The sequence below is a fragment of the Microcaecilia unicolor genome, chromosome 1 (genome assembly GCF_901765095.1).
Source record: "Microcaecilia unicolor chromosome 1, aMicUni1.1, whole genome shotgun sequence".
In the NCBI taxonomy this organism is placed as follows: Eukaryota; Metazoa; Chordata; class Amphibia; order Gymnophiona; family Siphonopidae; genus Microcaecilia; species Microcaecilia unicolor.
In genome coordinates this window covers 38,924,397-38,944,470 of record NC_044031.1, presented here as the reverse complement: position 1 = coordinate 38,944,470, position 20,074 = coordinate 38,924,397, and positions in this window count along the sequence as shown.

Below are 20,074 nucleotides of genomic sequence, written 5' to 3'. Positions count from 1 at the left end.
ATGTAGATATTCCTGATGTTTAGATTTGTTTTATAGGGAATTTGATTATGCTTATTTTAGAATATGTATTCTGTGTAGTTAATATGTAGGAAACCTTTTTAAATTCTGTATCATTCTTTGTCTGACGTTCTAAGTAAGATTAGACTGCAGTGAAGAGGCCAACATGTGTTTTGAGTTATTCTGCAGTTCTGGCTGGTTCAATGTATAAGCTGATAGGTGAAAAAGGTCAGGAAAAGTCTTGATTAATTATAGGTAGATGTAGAAATGGTCCTGAAAGAAATAACAAGCTATGCCATTAAGTAAGACTGGCCCTTGACCCCCTTAATGAATGCCAGAGTTCAGTTAGTAGTTAGTATGAACCAGACTAGGAATATGAGAATAATAAATGTAAGAATATCCCTTAGCTTCTAAATGAACCCAGTTTAAGTTATAGACGAGAAATCAATCATAATAAGAACATGTAAGAGATGGGAGCCACAATGTCTGGTGTAAGAGGCCCCAGGTCACAGGTCAGTTTGAGAAATATTAAACCTATGTAACTGATATTTGTATGGAGCTGATTGGTTGAGGCAAGGTAATCAATCTATTCCTTAACCAATTGGAGAGTAAGGGGGGCTAGGCTAGGCTAGACTAGGCTAGATAGAACTGTATTTAAGTAGGAGCAGAAGCAGTTTACGTCAGAAGGACAGAAGGAGCTCAGAAGAGAAGAGAAGGAGAGCTGAAAGAGAGCAGAAGGAACAGACAGAGGAGAAGAGAGCTGAAGAGGACAGACAGAAGCCACAAAGATCCAGAGAGCTGAGAGAGAGAGAAGAGAGCTAGAACTGATGTCCTGCTTTGTTTGCTGGCAAATAAAGAAGATTTCTCCCTCATTCTGGTGTGCTGTCTGACTCCTGAAGTACCACAGGTTCTGCTAACAATAGGGGTAATTCATGCCTCAATTCCTGCAACACTACCATCTGTAGCCCTGTCCCTATCCTTCCTCGAGTTTCAGTATCTGCCCTCAAAGTGTTCTAATCCAGTCCTTAAATTCAGCAGTTTTCCCTCCATCCATATCCAGCATTTCTCTTCTCTCCCTTCCCCTCCATCCATGTGCATCTCCTTCCTTTGTCTTTCCTTCCCTCCATCCTTGTCCAACATTTCTCCCCTCTTCCCTGCCCTCCACTCCATCCATGTCCAGCATTTCTCCTCTCTTCCCTCCCCTCCCCTCCATCCATGTGCATCTCCTTCCTGACTTCCTGCCCCTCCATCCATCCATGTCCAGCAACTCTCCTCTCTCTCCTGCCCTCCCCTCCATCCATCCATGACCACCAACTCTCCATTCTCCCCTGCCCTCTCCTCCATCCATCCATTTCCAGCAAATTTCCTCTCTCCCCTGCCCCCTCCATCCATCCATGTCCAGCAATTCTCCTCTCTCCCCTGCCCTCCCCTCCTCTCCATGTCCAGTGATTTCTCTTCTCTCCCCCTGCCCTCTCCTCCCATCCATGTCCAGTGATTCTCCTCTGCCCTCTCCTCCTACCCATGTCCAACGATTCTCCTTTGCCCCCTATCTTCCCCTCCCATCCACGTCCAGTGACTTGCCCCAGCTCCCCCTTTTCAGTCCCCAAGTTCGAGTTCCAACCCAGCCCCACCTGCCCTTCCTCAGCTCCCAGACAGCCCTCCTCTCCGTTCCTGCTGCCCTGCGTTTAAATGTTTTATTTTATGTTGCTGCGACGGCACTGAAAACAGCACAGTGGGTTTGCCTTCAGCTTTTCCCTTCCCTCACAGTGTCCCACTCTCGCGGAAACAGAAAATACATCATCAGAGGAAAGAGGGACACTGAGAGGGAAGGGAAAAGCTGAAGGCGAGCCCCCTGTGCTGTTTTCAGCGCTGTCGCTGCGACTTAAAATAAAAGGTTTAAACGCAGGGCGGCAGGAGCAGAGAGCAGGGCTGTCGGGAGCTGAGGGCGGAAAGGAGGGACCGAGAGCTGCCTGCCCCCTCGCCCCCCCCAAACTATGCCCATGATTTCATGATATTTATATCTATATAGGGGAAATTTCAAATAAATTTATTTGAGAAGGAGCATCAGCATGCACAGGAGGAGCAAGAAGAAAGAAGAGCACGGCAGCGAACGCGGCTGCGCCGGAGACCGGCGCTGAAGAAGGCTTCAACTGGCGGAGGTTGTGGACCCCCGCCAGCAAAGGTATTTGTTTGTGAGGTGAGGCGAGGCGGAGGGGGGGGGGGGCGGTAGCTGGGCGGCACTCAAAATGTGCCCCCAACCTCGGGCTCTGGCCCCCTCCCACCATGAGGTCTGGCTACGCCCCTGTTGTGGCCCCCAGCTGAACTGAAGCCCTGATGCTAACAAAGAAAGAGCACAACTCACTCACACTGGTGATCAGCAGAGCAGTCCCGTACGTAAGCTTACCTCCGTGCAGTGGGGTTCTATGTTTCAGTACCCTGCGAGGTCCTCTCATGCTCCCTTGTCTCTCTTCATCGGAGATTACTGATGCTTGATCAACCAGAGCATGAAGGATTTTTCAGCTGTTTCAGTTTCCCCGTGATGACTGCATCTGCATTGTGGGCTGTGCTCAGGGACAGCTCAAGGTATTTTAAGTTTCGGTTTCTGTACATAGCTGCAAGCAGTTTTTTTAAAATTAGAAATCAGAATGACAGAAAGAACACAATGACGCAAGACCTGGACAGGAGCTTTACTGTAACGATCTGAAGCTACTGAATATTTGAAACATCCCCACCTCTTTAATTCCCTTACCTCTTAATTGTTCTGTCTGTCCTATTTAGATTGTAAGCTCTTTGAGCAGGAACTGTCTTTTTTCATGTATGCCTTGTAGCGCTATAGAAGTGTTAAGTAGTAGTAGTAGTAATCCCCTATTATAATGGCGATTACTAAAGAACATGCAAGAACTCTCCAGTTTCTGGGGGGGGGGGGAGGGAGTGACACAAAGGGTGGACAGAGATCCAGCCCAAGGGGTGCGTGTATTGGGAAAGTTGCAGCGGGAAATGTATGTGGTGGTGGTTTCAGTGACAGTAAGGGGCGGAGTTTGGTGTTAATTAAAAGTTTCTGTATGGAAAAGCACATGATCTTTGGTTGCCTCTACCCCAGCCAGGATCCATGAGAAGAGTGGGGGGGGGGGGGGTCCTGGCTGGGTTCAAGAAACTAAGTGGAGGTTTTTGCAAATTCCAGCATCAATCCATGAAGTAGGGGATCCCAGCCAGCAAACAATAGGGAGAACCTGTTAGAAGCCAAAGGCAGTAGCCCTGAGATGAGAGCAGTGGCGTACCAAGGGGGGGGCGGTGGGGGCGGTCCGCCCCGGGTGCACGCTGTGGGGGGGGTGCCACGGTGCGCGCCTGCTCAGACTTCCCTGACTTCGCGCGTTCGCTGCAGCTCCCTCTGCCCTGGAACAGGTTACTTCCTGTTCCGGGTCAGAGGGAGCTGCAGCGAACGCGCGAAGTCAGGGAACTCTGAGCAGGCGTGCGCCGCGGCATCCCCCCCCCAGCGGTGTGCACCCGGGGGGGGGTCCGCGCTACATCGGGGGGGGGGTGCTGCACCCGGGGGGGTCCACGCTGCATCGGGGGGGGGTGCTGCACCCGGGGGGGCGGGGCGCCGCCCCGGGTGTCCACCCCCCTAGGAACGCCACTGCCTGAGAGGTACACCATATGGGAAGGAATGGACAGCCAGGGAGGTCTGGTCCAGGAGGAGAAACATCACTTGGTGTACCAGTGCTCCAGGCCACAGCCTTATATTATTTACCCCAGAAGGGATGGGTCTTGGACTGGAGGAATTGTAAATATGTACATACTGTAGGATTGCTAAGAGAAACCATTTTGTCAATTTGACTGTAACTAATAGTCTTGCTGTAAGAAGAAGAAAAGCCTTTTAACCCAAATTCTGACTGCATATAAGAACTTATGAAGCTGGATTTAACTGCCTGTTGCAGAGTTCAGTAAAGTTTAAGTTGCATAAAACAAAATCCTTGGAATGGAGAGTGTTCTTTTGAGCGAGAAGAAAATACTTTACTCCCAGACTGTTAAAAGAATACTTGGCAAAGCCTGGTTTATACCTTATGGCCTAACGGAGTAAGTTCGGCCCCAGCCTGCACCCAAGCGCAAGGAAAAGGAAATAAAACTGTGTGTGGGAAAATCTTGTTTGTGGCCCAGGTCTAAGGGGGTGCTTGACCCCGAGAGTGAGCTAGTCGGTGAGACCCAGGTTACATTAATATTTACCTGGGGTGCCTCCAGGACAAAACCTGGTCCTGGAGGCACCCCAGCCAGTCAGGTTTTCAGGATACCCACAATGAATATTTATGAGAAAGATTTGCGTGCAGTGGAGGTACTGCATGCAAATGTATCTCATGAATATTCATTGTGGATGTCTTGAAAACCTGACTGGCTGGGGTGCCTCCAAGACCGGGTTTGGAAACCACTGCAACAGTGATTGCAGAGCATCTCAAGGAGTAGTTTAGTGGTCAGAGCACCAGGGTTGACATCCAGGGGGCGCCCAGGTCAAATCCCACTGCTGCTCCTTGGGTCTTGAGCAGTGTTGCCAGGTGGGCGGTTTTCCCGCCCAAATGGGCGGTTTTCCGTGACCCGTCGCGGGAAATTTTTGCCCGTGGCGGGTCGCGGTTTTTTGGGCTTTTTTTTCTTTTCCGCGGTTTTTCGGGCGGTTTTTTCGGCCGCGGGGGGCGGGGTTAGTGACGTTTTGGGCGGGGTCGATGACGTGGGAGGCGGGGCCGATGACGGGGAGATGGGGCCGGTGACGGGGGAGGCGGGGCCAGTGATGGCGGGGGCGGGGTTGATGACGGCGGGGGTGATGACGCGGGGGTGGGGGTGTCAGGGGCGGGGTTTGAGTTTGGTCGGGTTTTGGACGGTTTTTACGCTGGATTGGGTGGGAAAAAAATTTTCCACCTGGCAACACTGGTCTTGAGCAAGTTACATAACCCTTCATTGTCTCAGGTACAAAATTAGATTGAGAGCCCTTCAGGGATAAGGAAATACATAATGAAAGTAAATCACCTTGAGCTAGTGCTGAAAAGGTGTGAGTGCCTAAATCTAAATAAGTAAGAACTGGAAGCTCAGCACAGTAAAAGAATTGTCAGTGCGAATGCAAAATTCTGACATATTGTTAATTGTATCATTTTGAATGATGGTATTCTGGTGATAAGGATGGCTTGGAGTGGGGTGAGCGTCCTAATGAGGAGGAAGATGGTACCTCTGTGGCTAGGATTCATTCCTTCTGAACAGGATTCCTTTGTGTTTATCCCACGCATGTTTGATAAACATAGAGGAATCCTGTTCAGAAGGAATGGATCCTAAGGAGCTTAGCCGAGATTGGGTGGCAGAACCGGTGGCTGGAGGTGGAGATGGTGCTGGGCAGACTTATATGGTCTGTGCCAGAGCCGGTGGTGGGAGGCAGGACTGGTGGTTGGGAGGCGGGGATAGTGCTGGGCAGACTTATACGGTCTGTGTCCTGAAAAGGACAGGTACAAATCAAGGTAAGGTATACACAAAAAGTAGCACATGTGAGTTTATCTTGTTGGGCAGACTGGATGGACCGTGCAGGTCTTTTTCTGCCGTCATCTACTATGTTACTATGTATTGTGTTTTAGGTCAAACATTTTTAACACACAAAAATTACTAGATAATAATGCTAACTTATCAGGCTGCTGTGCTCAATAGAATCAACTTAATACTTCTTAGCCAGCTAGTATGTTTTTACTGTGTGTTCTACACAAACTAATTTGGTGTAGTGAAGGAGGAAAAGACCTCAGAAACTCAGCCTATGGAATTTGTATTGTACCACAGTGGCTGAGGGGAGATATGATAGAGGTCTATAAAATAATGAGTGGAGTTGAACGGTTAGATGTGAAGCGTCTGTTCACGCTTTCCAAAAATACTAGGACTAGGGGGCATGGAATGAAGCTACAATGTAGTAAATTTAAAACAAATCAGAGAAAGGTTTTCTTCACTCAACATGTAATTAAACTCTGGAATTCATTGCCAGAGAATGTGGTAAAGGCAGTTAGCTTAGCGGAGTTTTAAAGAGGTTTGGACGGCTTCCTAAAGGAAAAGTCCATAGACCGTTATCAAATGGACTTGGGGAAAATCCACTATTTCTGGGATAAGCAGTATAAAATGTTTTTCTCATTGCAAATTTCTCGTACTGTTGTCATATGGCATGAAAGGCACTTATCTGAATCCGTCGCTGCTAATGCATATTTTCAGATCCCATCCCAGATAGGCCCTGACTGGGGGTGGAGGTGGTAGCAGCAACAGCAGCAATGGTGGCTGCAGTGACGGTGAGGGCAAGGAGGAGCACTGGCAGATGGCTGTATGGAGGCATTGACTGCCCTTGTTGGCTCTCTTTCAACCCTTTCAAACCCACAGAGACCTTAAAAATGATCAAAGACCACTGCACTAAAAGCAGCCATAGGGGATAATTCTAGAAGGAGTCAGCCAAATGTAGATGACTAAAACATGCAAAATTGCTGGTATTCTAGTCACTTACGTACATATGTGAACACACATACGTGTGTAAATGATTATATTCTGTCGGCACACTATTTTAGTGTGCACCAATCCTTTAGGGTGTGGATTTTGCAGATGGGTGGAGAGTTAGGGCAGTGCATGGCCAGGTTGCACACATATGCGCATAAATGATAGAATGTTATGATTTACACACGTTCTTGCACAATCCAGGCACGAGTATTTACACCAGCTCTCTGGCTAGTGTAAAGTGGTCATGCCTAAAATATAAGTGCGCTTTTCACCTGTTACACTAGTATTGTGTAAAGTAAAGGTGCTTTCCTGGCATCTAACAAAAGGAACTTTATTATACAATTCCCCTCATCGTGGCTCAGTGGCAGTGCTGAACATAAGAATAGCCATACTGCTCCATTGAGTATGGCATGAATCTCGGCTGTTTCAGCGTTCATTTTCTGCATTTTAGCGGACATATTTTTTTGTATCCACGGCCAGAATTCTGCATACATTTCACACATTCCTGACCTGCCCATGTCTCTCCAATATCCACAGCCCCAGTAGTTACATGCTAAAGGAATTATGCACTAAGGTTATAGAGTATTAAGAGTATTAGCTGAAATTGGGTGGCGGAGCAGGTGGGGAGAAGAGGGGTTGGTGGTTGGGAGGCTAGGATAGGGGAGGGCAGACTTATACGGTCTGTACCAGAGCCGGTGATGGGAGGCGGGACTGGTGGTTGGGAGGCGGGAAATACTGCTGGGCAGACTTGTACGGTCTGTGCCCTGAAAAGGACAGGTACAAATTCAAGGTAAGGTATACACATATGAGTTTGTCTTGGGCAGACTGGATGGACCATGCAGGTCTTTTTCTGCCGTCATCTACTATGTTACTATGTAAGAGTAGTTACACACTTAGATGCAAATTAGTGCCAATTAGCAGCAATTAATTCCAGTTATAAGCAATTATTAACACCAATTAGAATCTAATTTAACAATTAAGGTACATGCATACCTGGTAGAATTCTATAAACCGCACATAGAATTTTACATGCTAAGCAACAAAATGGGCTCACAAGATTATAGGATTAGGGACACAGTGTCAAGCACCTTTAGAATAATTAAATAAGGAGAATGTTTATAGACTCTAATATCACATATAAAAGAAAACACTGATTGGGTTAAAAATTGGTTGAATGGAAGGAGACAGAGAGTAGTGGTAAATGGAACTTGCTCTGAAGAAAAGGATGTACCACAGGGACCGGTCCTTGGGCCAGCTCTTTTTAACATCTTTGTGAGCGATATTGCGGAAGGGCTGTCTGGTAAGGTTTGTCTCTTTGTGGATGATACCAAACTCTGCAACAGGGTGGACACCCTGGAGGGGGTGAATGACATGAGGAAGGACCTAGCAAAGCTGGAGGGATGGACCGATATTTGGCAACTAAGATTTAATCCCCAAAAATGTAAGGTCATGCACTTGGGTCACAAGAATCCGAGGGAATGGTACAGTATAGGGGGTGAAGTGCTTCAGTGTGCGAAGGAAGAGCGGGACTTGGGGGTGAATGACATGAGGAAGGACCTAGTGAAGCTGGAGGAATGGCCCGATATTTGGCAAGTAAGATTTAATGCTAAAAAATGTAGGGTCATGCATTTGGGTCACAAGAATCCGAGGGAACAGTACAGTATAGGGGGTGAAGTGCTTCAGTGTAGAAAGGAAGAGTGGGACTTGGGGGTGATTGTATCTGATGACCTTAAAGCTTTTAAACAGGTAGAAAATGCGACGGTCAAAGCCAGAAGGATGCTTGGGTGCATAAAAAGAGGGATGACCAGCAGGAAAAAGAAGGTGATAGTGCCATTGTATAAGTCTCTGGTGAGGCCCCATTTAGAGTACTATGTGCAGTTCTGGAGACCGCACCTAAGGGAAGATAAAAACAGGATGGAGTTGGTCCAGAGGGCGGCTACAAAATTAGTAAGCAGTCTTGAACCCAAAAATTATAGGGACAGGCTTATGAACCTCAACATGTTTGCGCAGGAAGAGAAGAGGGAGAGAGGAGATATGATAGAGACGTTTAAATATCTCAAGGGCATTAATGTACAGGAAGTGAGCCTTTTTCAACTGAAGGAGAGCTCTGGAACAAAGGGACACATGATGAGGTTAAGAGGGAATAGGCTGAGGAGTCATCTAAGAAAGTATTATTTCACGGAAAGGGTGGTGGAAGCATGGAATGGCCTCCTAGAATTAGCACTGGGGTTTACTAAGCTGCTAGATCGTCTGACTGTGCACTAGTGCCGACACAGCCCGTTCACTTTGAATGGGCTGTGTCGGCAGTGCCGCGCGGCTTAGTAAACAGAGAGGGGCATAATTGAACGAAAACGCCTATCTCCATGGGCGTTTATCTCCGAGAACGGGTCAGTGAAGGGGCGGACCGAACCGTATTTTCGAAAAAAATAGACGCCCATGTTTTATTCAACAATGTGTGAGCTGGGCGTTTTTGTTTTTCAGCGATAATAGAAAATGAAAGCGCCTAGCTCAAAAACGAATAAATCCAAGACATTTATTCGTGGGAGGGGCCAGGATTCGTAGTGCACTGGTCCCCCTCACATGCCAGGACACCAACCGGGCACCCTAGGGGGCACTTTTACAAAAACAAAAAAAAAGGTAAAAGAGCTCCCAGGTGCATAGCACCCTTCCCTTGTGTGTTGAGCCCCCCAAATCCCCCTCAAAACCCACTGCCCACAAGTCTACACCATTACTATAGCCCTAAGGGGTGAAGGGGGGCACCTACATGTGGGTACAGTGGGTTTGGGGGGGTTGGACGACTAATAAGCATTAAGCAGCACAATTGTAACAGGTAGGGGGGGATGGGCCTGGGTCCACCTGCCTGAAGTCCACTGCACCCCCTAACAACTCCTCCAGTGACCTGCATACTGCTGCCAGGGAGCTGGGTATGACATTTGAGGGTGAAAATAAAAATGTGTGAAACATCATTTTTTTGTGGTGGGAGGGGGTTAGTGACCACTGGGGGAGTCAGGGGAGGTCATCCCCGATTCCCTCCAGTGGTCATCTGGTCATTTAGGGCACATTTTGGGGCCTTATTCGTGAAAAAACAGGGTCCAGGAAAAGTGTCCTAAATTCTAGCTAAAAACGCATACTTTCTTCCCATTATCAGTGAAATGCGCCCATCTTTGTTCGGCAGATAACCACGCCCCAGTTCCGCCTTCGCCACACCTCTGACAAGCCCCCATAAACTTTGTCCGCATCCGCGACGGAGTGCAGTTGAAAACGTCCAAAAATCGGCTTTCGATTATACCGCTTTATTCGGTTTTGTGAGATAAACGTCCATCTCCCGATTTAGGTCGGAACTTGGGCGTTTTTCTCGTTCGATTATAAGCAGGAGAGTAACATAGTAACATAGTAAATGACGGCAGATAAAGACCTGAACGGTCCATCCAGTCTGCCCAACAAGATAAACTCATTTTACATGGTATGAAAGTGCAAAACCGTTAAGAGACAAATTACACTGGCTCCCAATTAAAGAACGTATCACATTCAAGATCTGCACGATTGTTCACAAATTCATTTACGGAGATGCCCCGTCATACATGCTTGATCTCGTAGACCTCCCACCTAGAAATGGCAGAAGATCTGCCCTGTACTTTTCTTAACCTACACTTCCCCAGCTGCAAAGGACTAAAATACAAACTAATACACACCTCCAGCTTTTCCTACATAAGCACGCAATTGTAGAACGCTATACCAAATCACATGAAAACAATTAATGAAATCACTAACTTTCGCAAATCGCTGAAAACATATCTTTTCACCAAAGCCTATCACGAGAATCCATAACAAATTACAACAGATCACCACTCTTCCCTTACTATGATTGTCTTTTATAATCGCTTGATTAGACTAACCTACGACCCTTGTTTTCCTTGATATCTCTGTAACATCAACAGTATCTTTTGTACCCTGATATGGTGACGCCATAACAGGTCTCTGTAAGCCACACTGAGCCTGCAAATAGGTGGGAAAATGTGGGATACAAGTGCAACAAATAATAATAATAATAATAAAATAATAATGTAATACTTTATATGTATAGCCGAGTTTGATTTGTCCCTGCCTTTCTCAAGGCACAGACCGTAGAAGTCCGCCCTGCACCAGTTTTATTCTCCAAATACCGGAGTAGTCACCCAATGTCCGCTAAGATTCCATAGATCCATTCCTTCTAAACAGGATTCCTTTGTGTTTATCCCACGCATGTTTGAATTCCATTACCGTTTTCATCTCCACCACCTCCCGCGGTATTCCAGATAGCCTCTTCAAAAGTTATTATTATTTATTATTATTATTATTTGTTACATTTGTATCCCACATTTTCCCACCTATTTGCAGGCTCAATGTGGCTTACATAGTACCGAAAAGGCATTCGCCAAGTCCGGTAGAGAAACAAATACAAGGTGATATTTAGGTCGGATAAAGGTACATGTGTTTCAAGTACGATAGGGGTTGAGGAGGGGTCCATTACGAGCTTGTGTTTTGTTGTGTTGCAGGGTGTAGGTGTATTATCGACGACGACACCCAGATCCCTTTCTTGGTCTGTTACTCCTAACGTGGAACCTTGCATGACGTAGCTATAATTCGGGTTCTTTATTCCCCACATGCATCACCTTGCTTACATTAAACGTCATCTGCCATCTAGCCACCCAGTCTCCCAGTCTCGCAAAGTCCTTCTGTAATTTTTCACAATCCTGTTGCGAGTTAATGACTTTGAATAACTTTGTGTCATCAGCAAATTTTCATCAGTAATTACCTCGCTCATCAGTAATTACCTCGCTAGTTACTCCCATCTCTAAATCATTTATAAATATATTAAAAAGCAGCGGTCCTAGCACAGACTACTGAGGAACCCCACTAGTTACACCTAGGGATCCTTTTACAAAGGTGCACTGAAAAATGGCTTGCGATCGTGTAGGCATGGGTTTTGGGTGTGCGCCGATCAATTATTCAGCGCGCTTGTAAAAAAAAAAGGCCTTTTAAAAATTTTTGCAGAAAATGGACATGCAGCAAAATCAACATTGTCACGCGTCCGTATTGGGTCTGACACCTTACCGCCAGCAATTGACTTAGTGGTAAAGTCTCATGCAGTAACCAGTCGGTAATGACCTACCTTCAATCAAATGCCACTTGGAATGCAGCCGATATGCAAGGCCAAAACCAAATTTTTTAGACGCGTGTATCGGACGCGCCCCAAAAATGAAATTACCATAAGAGCCATGCAGTAACAGAGCAGTAAATCCATTTTGGCGCAAGTTGGGCGCATGTAGATGCTTACGCAGCTTAGTAAAAGGACCCCCTATTGTTTTAAATAGATTATTTAGCATGCATATAATATATTAGATTATTGTACAGTTATATTCCTTTTATTTGGTGCAGCAGGCTTTACCACCAAATATGGGACATTTTTTGTTAAAAGCGGTGATCATTACCTTTTGTGATTTTTCCTCCCCTTGTCTTTCTTTAAGTATACATATCTGGCTGCTATGTTTGTGTCTATATGGGTTTGGGGTTTTTTTTTTTTGCATTACATATTCATAGATGATATATACTACCGTCCGCCGTGACAGAACGAACAGATGGATGAAGAAAGGTTTACAGAGATTAGGAAAGCTGGCAAATTAGGCAACGTTATAGTAATAGGTGATTTCAATTATCCCGATATTGACTGGTTAAATGTTACATCAGGGAGTGCCAGGGAGATAAAATTTCTAGATGTAATAAAAGACTGCTTCTTGGAGCAACTGGTCCAGGAACCGACAACAGGGGAAGTCATTTTAGATCTGGTCCTTGGTGGCGTGCAGGGCATAGTGCGAGTGGTGACAGTGTTGGGTCCCCTGGGAAACAGTGATCAAGTTTGAGCTACTATCTGGGATGAACCCACAAAGGAAATCTACTGTACCTGCATTTAATTTTCAAAAGGGTGGCTATAATATCATGAGGAAGATGGTTAAAAAGAAATTAAAAGAATTAGCTGCAAAGGTTAGGACACTAAATCAGGCGTGGATGTTATTCAAAAATACCATCTTGGAAGCCCAGACCAGATGCATTCCATGTATTTGCAAAGGTGGAAAGAAGAGAAAACATCAGCCAGCATGGTTGAAAGGTGAGGTAAAAGAGGCCATTACAGCAAAAAGATTGTCCTTCAGACAATAGAAAAAGGGGGAAAGGAAAATGGGACTTCATACACCACCTTTCTGAGGTTTTTGCAACTACATTCAAAGCGGTTTGCATATATTCAGGTACTTATTTTGTACCAGGGGCAATGGAGGGTTAAGTGACTTGCCCAGAGTCACAAGGAGCTGCAGTGGGAATCAAACTCAGTTCCTCATGATCAAAGTCCACTGCACTAACCACTAGGCTACTCCTCAAAGGACCCAAATGAAGAAAATAAGCAACATAAGCACTGGCAAGTCAGATGCAAAGCATTAATAAAGAAGGCTAAAATAGAATATGAAGAGAAACTTGCCACAGAGGCTAAAACTCAAAGTAACAACTTTTTCAGGTACATCAGAAGCAGAAAGCTTGCGAGAGAATCTGTGGGACCATTAGATCATGAAGGAGCAAAAGGCCATAGCGGAGAATCTGAATGAATTCTTTGCTTTGGTCTTTAAGGAATAAGATGTAAGGGATCTGCCTGTACCAGAAATGGTTTTCAAGGGTGATGATGTGGAGGAACTGAAAGAAATCTCAATAAACCTGGAAGATGTACTGAGCCAAACTGACAAATTAAAGAGTAGTAAATCACCTGGTCCGGATGGCATACAACTCAAGCATGAAATTTCTGATCTGCTGTTAGTAATATGTAACCTGTCATTAAAATCGTCCATAGTACCTGAAGATTGGAAGATGGCCAATGTGACTCTGATTTTAAAAAAGGTTCTAGTGGTGATCCTTGAAATTATAGACTGGTTTGTAATGTGATGCTTGAGGGTAAACATTTTCAGTTTGTAGACCCAAAACAGTTGAAAGAGTTTATTGATGCAAGAGTTGATGTGAATATAGTAAACCTTCCCTAATTAGCAGGCAGGGGTCTGAACCAGAGGAAGCATCTATTGATTGTTAATTTTTGTATTTTTTTTTTCTTTTTTTTAAATTTCCTTAATCTTGGAATCAAATTTCTTTAACTTGTGGACAAATGGGCTGTAAAGATATATACTTATCATTTCTGTTTCCTAATGTTAAATAATGCCGATTGCATATTCACTTTAAGTGGTGATGTATTGGAAAATTTAAATAAATATTAAAAAAAGAAAAAAAAGAAAAATTATAGACTGGTAAGCCTGACGTTGGTGCCAGGCAAAATAGTGGAAACTATTATAAAGAATAAAATTACAGAACACATAGATAAACATGGTTTAATGGGACTGAGTCAGCATGGGTTCATCCAAGGGAAGTCTTGCCTCACCAATTTGATTCATTTCTTTGAAGGCATGAATAAACATGTGGCTAAAAGGAAATGGGAAAGGGAAATGGGACTTGATATACTGCCTTTCTGTGGTATTTTGCAACTACATTCAAAGCGGTTTACATATATACAGGTACTTATTTTGTACCTGGGGCAATGGAGGGTTAAGTGACTTGCCCACAAGTGACTTGTCACAAGGAGCTGCAGTGAGAATCGAACCCAGTTCCCCAGGATCAAAGCCTGCTGCACTAACCACTAGGTTGCTGTGGTGTATCTAGATTTTCAAAAAGCTTTTGATAAAGTTTCTCATGAGAGACTCCTGAGATAATTAAAGAGTCATGGGATAGGAGGCAAGGTTCTGGTGTGGATTAGGAATTGGTTATTGGACAGAAAACAGAGGTTAGGGTTAAATGGTCATTTCTCTCAATGGAGGAGGGTGAACAGTGGAGTGCCGCAGGGATCTGTACTGGGACCAGTGCTATTTAACATATTTATAAATGATATGGAACTGGAAACAACGAGTGAGGTGATTAAATTTGCTTTCGATTATGCCGATTGGGGCGACCCTGAGAGAAGGACGCCCATCTCCCGATTTGTGTCGGAAGATGGGCATCCTTCTCTTCCGATTAGTAGAATTAGAAAAGGTTCAAAGAAGAGCAACCAAAATGATAAAGGGGATGGAACTCCTCTCGTATGAGGAAAGGCTAAAGAGGTTAGGGCTCTTCAGCTTGGAAAAGAGAAGGATGAGGGGAGATATGATTGAGGTCTACAACACCCACTACATAAGTACATAAGTAATGCCATACTGGGAAAAGACCAAGGGTCCATCGAACCCAGCATCCTGTCCACGACAGCAGCCAATCCAGGCCAAGGGCACCTGGCAAGCTTCCCAAACGTACAAACATACTATACATGTTATTCCTGGAATTGTGGATTTTTCCCAAGTCCATTTAGTAGCGGTTTATGGACTTCTCCAAGCTGAATAGCCCTAGCCTCCTTAATCTTTCTTCATAGGGAAGTGGTCCCATCCCCGCTATCATTTTAGTCGCCCTTCTCTGCACCTTTTCCAATTCTACTATATCTTTCTTGAGATGCGGCGACCAGAATTGAACACAATACTCAAGGTGCGGTTGCACCATGGAGCGATACAACAGCATTATAACATCCTCACACCTGTTTTCCATACCTTTCCTAATAATACCCAACATTCTATTCGCTTTCCTAGCCACAGCAGCACACTGAGTAGAAGGTTTCAGTGTATTATCGACGACAACACCCAGATCCCTTTCTTGGTCCGTAACTCCTAACGTGGAACCTTGCATGACGTAGCTATAATTCGGGTTCTTTTTTCCCACATGCATCATCTTGCACTTGCTCACATTAAACGTCATCTGCCATTTAGCCGCCCAGTCTCCCAGACTCGTAAGGTCCTCTTGGAATTTTTCACAATCATGTCGCGATTTAACAACTTTGAATAACTTTGTGTCATCAGCAAATTTAATTACCTCGCTAGTTACTCCCATCTCTAAATTATTTATAAATATATTAAAAAGCAGCGGTCCTAGCACAGATCCCTGAGGAACCCCACTAACTACCCTTCTCCATTGTGAATACTGCCCATTTAACCCCACTCTCTGTTTCCAATCCTTCAACCAGTTTTTAATCCACAATAGGACATTTCCTCCTATCCCATGACCCTCCAATTTCCTCTGTAGCCTTTCATGAGGTACCTTGTCAAACGCCTTTTGGAAATCCAGATACACAATATCAACCGATTCCCCTTTGTCCACATGTTTGGTTACTCCTTCAAAGAATTGAAGTAAATTGGTCAGGCAAGATTTCCCCACACAAAAGCCGTGCTGACTCCGTCTCAGTAATCCATGTCCTCAGATGTGCTCTGTAATTTTGTTTTTAATAATAGCCTCTACCATTTTCCCCGGCACTGACGTCAGACTCACCGGTCTATAATTTCCCGGATCTCCCCTGGAGCCTTTTTTAAAAATCGGTGTTACATTGGCCACCCTCCAATCTTCCAGTATTAACTTAAATGACCATCGTTGAATATTCACTTAGTCGGTTAAGTTAGCATTGGTCAAAAAAAACGGCTATTCAATGCCAGTCACCAGAAATGGCCCGGCATTGATGAAACCTGGTATAAATGCTGGCATGCAACTAATTGAAGTTGAGCGCATAAATTAACCTATTCTATAACATTGTGCCTAATTTCTGGGAATGCCTCTGATCCACCCATGCCCTTTCTATGGTCACGCCCCTTTTTGAGTTTGTACACTATGAAATTTAGGGGCCCTTTTACTAAGCCGCGTAAGCGTCTACGTGCGCCCAACGTGCATCAAAATGGAGTTATCGCCCGACCACCGTGTGGCTCTTGTGGTAATTTCATTTTTGGTGTGTGTCCAATAAGCGCATCCGAAAAATATTTTTATCAGACGCGCGTGATGGACACGCGCCAAGTGGCATTTGATGCATGTAGGTCATTACCAACCGGTTACCATGTGAGTCTTTACCACTAGGTCAATGGCTGGAGGTAAAGTCTCAGACCCAAAATAGACGCACGGCAATTTTCATTTTGCTGCACGTCCATTTTCGGCAAAAATCTTTATTTTTTTTTTTAATTTATTTTCAAATTTTAATAATTACAATATTCAATAAATCTTGAATAAAATACATGAAATATGCAACATCATCATGGGGAAACAATAATACAAAGAGAAATAGAAAAAAAAAACTCTTATCGACCACAATTTAGGAATTGATCCAAGAAAAAGAAATTAAATTATAAGCTAATATAACAAAGCCTATTCTCTAATTGTTAAACCAAAGACTGCACCATGCTCTGTTGACTTAATCCAAGCTACTATACAGTGTTACATTCAGGATTAAATTTTCACAATTACACTCTCTTTGCTTAATAAAAAATCCTCTAACTGCTTAGGTTCAAAAAATTGATATTGCTTTGTTTGATACAGTATCCTACAAACACAAGGAAATTTCAATTGAAAATTTGCTCCTAAAGCTACTACCCTAGGACGCTGTAAAAGAAATACGTTTCTTCTCTTTTGGGTTTCCCTGGATAAATGCGGGAAAACCCTTACTTTTGAACCTAAAAATAAAGAATTCAAGTGTCTCGGACAGTCTGAGTACAGCATCTCTATCTAATTCTAATGCAAATGTCACTAACAAAGTAGTTCTTTGTGTGACAACCTCCAGAGATGATTCCAGGAACTCAGTCAAGTTCATTACACCTTGAGGGTTTAAATTATCTGGGTTTTCCCCAGTAATTTGCAAATAGTATGCCCTTGTAATAGGTGGTAAAGAATTTTCAGGTAGTCCCAGGATTTCTACTAAATATTTCTTAACCATTTGTACTGGTGACACAAGTGGAGATTTAGGAAAGTTAATAATTCTTAGGTTAAGTCTCTTTGATTGATTCTCCAAATATTCCAAGCGTTTAGAGGCAAAATTCCTTTCTTTAATCAAAGACTGCTCCACAATTTCCATTTTTTCAAGTTTGCCAGAGAGGGTTTTTACCTCTGCTGCTTGGAGATCATTAATTTGTAATTGTTTCAATGTAGACCCAGCCAAAACCTTGATAGTTTCAGAATTCTTTACTATCATAGTTTGTAAAGCAGAGAGAGTTGTGGAATTTAAATCCCAAAGTGACTAATGTCACTACAGCAGGTCTTCCCCTCAAAAACCAGTGGAGGTGCTTTCGCAACTTGTTCCAGGATACTCACAGTCACAGCAGGAGTAGAGCTTTCCTCTGGAATATTCAAGCTTCCAGCGTTTGTTCCAGCTTCCAGCAAGTTCCCTCCCTGAATGCTCCTTTCACCTGACAGGATTGAAGCAACAGGACTCGCCACAAAGCTCTCTCTTCCTGGTTGGGGTGGTGCTGTACGTGGGACAGGGCTCAAAGAAGCCCCATCAATACTGGCTCCGAGGGGCGGACTCCAGCAGCAGGAGTAGAGGTCATACCTGAGCCAGACACAATTCCAAAGTGTTCGAGCGTTGGCTGTTGGAGCGGGGGTTTATCGCCTAGGGCAGAGGGAATCTCCCTGACTTTCCCTCATCTCTCACCCATCTGAAACAGCAGGTAAGAGGCTCTTTCCAGAGTCAGCTTGAGCACTATTCAGAATGCGTCTGTCGGTGCAAGTCACACCGTCGCCATCTTGGATCCGGTCCAGCTTGTCGGCAAAAATCTTTAAAAGGCATTTTTTGCAGGCACGCTGAAAAATGGATCGCTGCACACCCAAAACCCACGCCTACACTACTGCAAGCCATTTTTCAGCGTGCCTTTTTAAAAGGACCCCTTAGTTGCGTTGTCATAGAATTGGACATGGAGTAGTTCTGTACGTAACTCCTACTTTTGCCAATTGTGCTTGTTTACTCGATTTATTGATTGTTAATGCCTAAGGGGTCCTTTTACTAAGGCGCGCTAATAGATTTAGTGCATGCCTACAATTAGCGTGTCCTAATTGATAAGACACCCATAGGAATATAATGGGCATCTTTGCATTTAATGTGCACTAAATCCATTAGCACACCTTAGTAAAAGGACCCTCAATTAGTTTGTGTGTGGATCTGGGATCCAAGCCCAAATTTTGGCAACCTATATAGAATCCAAGGGTTAGTGTATGAACATGGGGAATTTTTGACTACAATTTATATTAAGCCTTCAGACAGAAACATATTATCTTTTTCTAGTACGCATCCTTTTCATTTGCGTTCTGACATAATTTTTTCTCTGTTTTTGCGATATCAGCATATTTGAGTACCAAACAGTAGTATGGACATATTGCTGAGCTTCTGGGTACTAAATTGCAAGAACGGGGAAAATCCCCTTCAGATAGTGAGAAAAAGAGCTAAGTGTGCATTGTACAATTCTCGTGAACATCTTTTGAACTATAAGCCAAAGTCTGTGACATCTGTATATAGTGTCTTAACATTTATTACGAAGTACACCTCCAGAATTGAGCAGTCAGTCTGACGTATCCAGAAACATTTGTGGTTGCTAAGAGTTCGTCCATGTTTTAGGAATGTGGAAGTTGTTTTTTTTTTCTTATGTGATAAATTGGAACCTCTGTGATAGATTGTAAAATGTGGAGATATCGACAAACCATTTCCTTGATGGAGACATCGTTATATTAATTCTGGCAAATGTGTTGTATTTTTCCAATACATGTCAATCCGAACGTGTGATATATCTATTGCATTGCCTATGTGGTTTGTTCTGCGTTGGTCAAACAGCTAGAAAACTGAAGACAAGATTAATAGCAGCGAAGAGGAGTAGGATGGTCTGGCCTTCACAAAAACCAAGGGAGAGGTATAAAAATTCAGCCTTTATTAGGAAAACAACACAAGACTCGACACAGCAGCTGTGTTTCGGCGCCTGTGTGCCTGCATCAGGAGTCTAGAAAAGCATATACAAGATTAATAGAACATAGCCACTGTATATACTTCCAGAAATTAATGGCGCCATTAGTTTCACACAATGCAGAATGTGGACACTCTTTTGAGTCATTTCACTGTGTAGTGTTGAAGCAATTGATAATATCTGAAGGTCAGGGGATATATGCCGATGGTTATGGCAGTGGCTTAGCCACAGGTGGGCCTGGGTGGGCCGGGGCCCACCCTTTTAGTGCTCAGACCCACCCAACAGTAGCACACATTTAGCGGTAGCTGATGGGGATCTCAAGCTCGGCCAGCTGAAGACTTCCCCCTGATGGTAACAAAAACGCTACTCTCTACTATACTGGCACCTGCAGACGCTCAGTTTTCAATGCATGGCTGCTGCAAACTGCCAAGGTGGAAAGAAACACTTTCCCGCCAGCTGAAATATTTTTTTTGGTGGTGGTTGGGAGGGGGGAGAAACACTTGGTGCCCACCCACCTCTTGCCTAGGCCCACCCAAAATTTGTTGTCTGGCTACACCCCTGGGTTATGGTAGTGGGAGCAATATGGATCTTTTGTTGAACACTGTTAACCCAGCAGGAATGAATGTGGCTATTGAGTAGAAAGAATTTCTTTTAACTTTAGATTTACATTATTTTTTTGGCCAGCTTCTAAGTATGTAAATGTTTTGAGAATTTCAATTGTTAAAAAAAATATAGAAGGAAGGAGT